Consider the following 4,767-nt stretch of genomic DNA (forward strand, 5'->3'; position numbering starts at 1 on the left):
TTTTTGGTTCCTTTTCATTTTTATTCTCTGTTCTTCCAAGTTCACTTTTTTCTTTCTCTCTTTTTAAAAGTGTCATTTCTGTGTTTTGTTAAAAAAGAACTCCTGCAGACAAAAGCCTCCCAAATCAAGATGTCCCTCTTCCTATTTCTCTTCAGTTCTCCCCATTATTCATTTAACCTAGTGTAACATTCTAGTTGTATTTTTTGAAGAAAATAATAGTTTGGGGGGGTTGACATATATAAAAATGAAAAATCAAATGGAATTTTAAAAATTCATGCCCATAGAGAATATCCCATGTAAATAAAGTCACACCTCATAAATTTAATGCCTATTAGCACCTCCAGACTTTCTTTTTTATGTTTATTCCAATTTCCAGGAATAATCAGCTTCTTGTTTTGCACCATTTATATTTGCATGCCTCCTCGAAGCTGAGGAATAAATGCCTTTTTCACTGCTATTTCCCTAGGTTATTTTGGTTCAGTGGTCTGATGTGTGTAACGCTTCATAAAATTAAGAAATATCTTATTAATGCCTTCATTTCCCCTTCAGGTTTTTTGTCTGTATGATATATGCTACAGATTACATTTACTGTAAACTTAATCTATTTTTAATGACACTTGCCAAGAAAACCATAGGTTTATTTTTCTGTTTACTTGGTAGTTGCCTAGCAAATAGCAGCGGTCTATCACCGATTCGGAAGGAAGGTGGCATGCTAAATTTCACCATTTATCAGTTTTCCCTATGTTACTGGCATATCAGAGAACAGTGCATTTTAAATCATCTTGTGCTTGCCTGAGGTTTCTTTTTTTATGAGACAAAAAAAACTTAGTTGAAATTTTACAGCGTCTTTGTAAAGGAGTTGGAGCTTCATAATAATGACTTATATTTTTAGTGTGCTTTAACATTGACAAAGCACTTTCAAAAAATAATCTCATTTCATCTTTACAAGAACAAAGCCATTCAGTATACTGGTTAGAATACGGCCTCTGAAGCCACGCTCCCTAATTTCAAACCTTTCCTCTGTTATTTACTATCTGTTCATATGAGCCAGGGTAGTAACTAAACTTTTCTCTGGGTCACAGCATCTTCTTTTGTCCACTGAGGATGATAATAGTGCCTATAGATTTGTTGTGTGAATGAAATGAATCATTTGTATCTTAATCATTAGTTATTGCCACAATAATAGGTGTGCTTCTGGGGTTTACAACTAAAAGTTTATAGCTGAAGGTTGGCTATACTAATCATACCTGGTCTCCTGAACAGGTGTGGGAGTGGGCTGGATGTCAGTTGATCTAGGATGGCCTAGGCTGGAATGACTGGATGTCCTCAACTCTGTCTACATGTGTCTTATTCTCTAGAGGTCTATCCTGGACATATTCAGATGGCAAGAGAGGACAAGCCCCATTGCTAAAGTTCACTTTAAACCTCTGCATTCACTCACCCATGCTAACATTCCTTTGACAAAAATAAGTCAAGTTGTTGAGCCCAGACTCAAGGGACAGGGTAGATCCACCCACTAGTGATGGGAGGACACTAAAAATGGATTATTGCAAAGGGCCCAAATACAGGGAGGGGTAAAAAATTGAAGTTACTGTTGTAATCTACTATAACATGTCGAACACAGCAAAGTGCCTATAAGATTTGTGTAGCTCTTACTATTAGGTTGATCCAAATGAAACTATCATTTTTGTAGATAAAAATGGTCGAATATCAGCAACTTTATATTATTCAACTTCAAACTACCATTAAACATTCTATGAAAAAAGAATTACCGTCTATAATTTTCAGTGGAAGAAAGTGAAGCCTAATTAATTTTCAAGGTTACTCAGCTAGTAAATCTTAGCCTTTTATTTCAGTGTAGTCTTCTGACTCTAAATCCAGTTGTCTTCTTTTACATTACAGCTGCATTATGAGATGCTTGGTGATAGATAAATGATTGTAACTACGACATGATTATAATATATATATATAACACAGAGTCATAATTTCCCCAATTTTTTTTTAAACAGGCTTTGATTCACTTTATTCTTCTCATATAAAACTATGTGGTGGCCACAGCTGGAACCAGGGACCTTACAAGATGGTCAGTGAATTCTTCATTGGGAGACTTGGTGAACACAGTCTCTTTCTAGAGGTGGGAGGTGAGATAACTGTAGGTCTTGGTAATGGCATGAAATGTGGCCTTGGTGAAGTTACTCCCAGTGGCAATGAAGCCTCTGACTGAGATTTAACAGGTGTCATTTCCGGCCATCATCAGTAGCTTCTTGGGCAGTGCCTCTGGGGGCAGTGATGAGGTACACCAGCACATAGCCACAGTGGCTGGTCACCTTGTATGGGACAGTGTGGGGCTTGCCAGTAGCCTCACTACACAGGGATGATGGAAAGCTTGGCCAGGACAATGGCCCCAAGGATAGCAGTGGCTACCTTCTTGGAACACTTAACACCCAGACCAACCTGTCCCTTGTAATCTCTGATGGCAACAAATACCTTGAACCTGGTCTGCTGGCCAGCATGGGTCTGCTTTTGCATGGGCATAATCTTCAAAACCTCATTCTTGAGGGATTCTCCCAGGAAAAACTCAATGATCTCAGAGTCCTTGATCGGCAGGGAGAAGAGATAGATCTCCTCCAGGGTATTTGATATTCATGTCCTTGATCAGGCGCCCAGCTTGGTGATGGGGATCCACTCTTTGTCCTGAACCTTGCCTTGGGGAACCTTGCTCCAGACCATAGCTGGATGGGGTCTCAGATGCCACTGCTGAGGCCTCTGCTGAAGCCCAGGTGGCTTCCCCGGGCACCAGCATCATCGGACATTTGGTGTTTTCTCAAGAAGAGACTAATTTCTCGACTCTTTATCCTCATAAAACTCATGCCCTGCTAGTGAGTACAGACATCTGAAATACCTGGTCTTTTGCCAACAATAACCCTGTAGCATTCCATCTCCTGGTTACTGGCACACAGAAACAGAAACAAAGCTGGTAGTATCTAAATACTATATTAGTACTTTTAGAAAAGCCATGTCAAAAGCACTTGCAAATTTGTGAGTTCTAGTTAATGACATTATTTTATGCCTATCTCACTTATAGTTTCCTAAACATGGTGGCTATGATATTTTTTCACATTTATTTCTTGTTTGTATATGTAATTATATTTTTAGCCAGTTAAAAAGATACATGCTATAAAATATACATTTGGATTATTTTTACATATGTGCCTCTAACATATTTAGCATTAAACTATGCATCACAATGTTTGTAGAGATGCCCTGTTGTATTGTCTTTCACATGGTCTCAACTCAAATTGACTAGATTGGTAAATAGACATATAGTTACAAAACAACTGATTTCCCTGTGTGTGGATTCAGATGAATCAATTAAATGAACATCCAAATCAAATTATTCTTACATTTACAAATCACATTTCATAGAGCTGAGATGGAGAGAATATTTATAAAGAGTAATAAACTATTAAAGCTCCTCATTATCATATATTGCTGCTGAATTAAGTTTCCTTATCTGTCAGTTAGTATCTTATTTACAATAGATTCAACTTCATTGCCCTCCCCCTTTCTACTCCCACTAAGGTCAAGATCATTGAAGGATTCTTCATTCTCTGAAAAACAGTAATTTTGAGACTCCAGAATTCTGTTACTTAATACATTTTAAATTAAATGATTGCATTGATTTATTTTGTTGGTGTTATCATATCAAAAAGGACATACATTTATTATTAGTATGAAAAGCCATCACATCTAATCAGCACTAGTGATGCACTAAAGCCTCACATACTGCTTAAGCATTAGTTTTTCTACTTTGGGCCTGAAAAATGTGTGTACATGGAACACCTGCCATCACACCTAATGAAGTGACAGAAGAGGCCATGACATCACAGGGTCTATAATTGATTCCTATTTTTGTCTTGTACTAGTTGGGTGACTTTGGGAAAGATATTTAAATTCTGCATTCTCTCTCTAATATTTGTATAAGCTCTAACTCACAGTGTTACTTGGGATCAAATGAGATCTTGTGTACACTAAAGTGCCACACAGTAGTTGGTCAGGCTCTGAACTACAGAATTCAGAGAGTCATCTGAGAGATATCTGCTTCTACATCTAGTGAAAGAGAAAATGAAAAGCAGCCCACACAGCCTGTAAAGCTGAGGAAGTTACCAATCAGATCTTCCAGTTATGGTACTTTATTTTAGGGGGTTTCTTTTTTTTGCATATTATAATTACCACAGATTATTTTGATTTGAGAACGTAGACTGCAGTATTTTTTAAACTTCTTTTTTACTGTGATACAGCAAGTAATGCATTTTTATTTTAGATCATTATAGACATGCTGCACACNTTTGAGAAGACCCTAGCTCAGGATGTGCAAGCCTACAACTTCACATTCAGAACCAGGATCAGCCTCAGGGAAGAGAGGCTGTGACCCCTAATGAGAATGTCATGGATGAGGTTTTATCTCTGTGACTTTTTATTTAAACACTACCACCAGCAACAACAAAACCTGAATAGCAAAAGCCGGTATTTCGGAAGTCCAGAAACGATTAGTGTCTTAGATGACAGCTTTCTAAGAGCGAAAAACACTGCTAGATTTTCTGTGACAAAAAAAAAATACANTAATAGAAAAAAACCTTATCTCTTAGAGACAGAGTGAGGATTCTATGAGGTAATTAATATAAAGCACAAAGTATAGTAGATGCTCATTATTTGCAGGTTTCAAATCACTACCTTTAATTGAATTAGAAATAAAGCTGTAAAAAT

General features: G+C 37.2%; 1 pseudogene; it reads right to left on the minus strand.

Moving 5' to 3' along the window:
• Positions 1 to 2,041: 2,041 nt before the first annotated feature.
• Positions 2,042 to 2,730, minus strand: LOC144238176 (small ribosomal subunit protein uS5 pseudogene; annotated as a pseudogene).
• Between the last annotated feature and the right edge of the window lie 2,037 nt (positions 2,731 to 4,767).

The sequence above is a fragment of the Crocuta crocuta genome, unplaced genomic scaffold (genome assembly GCF_008692635.1).
Source record: "Crocuta crocuta isolate KB4526 unplaced genomic scaffold, BGI_CrCroc_1.0 scaffold1727, whole genome shotgun sequence".
In the NCBI taxonomy this organism is placed as follows: Eukaryota; Metazoa; Chordata; class Mammalia; order Carnivora; family Hyaenidae; genus Crocuta; species Crocuta crocuta.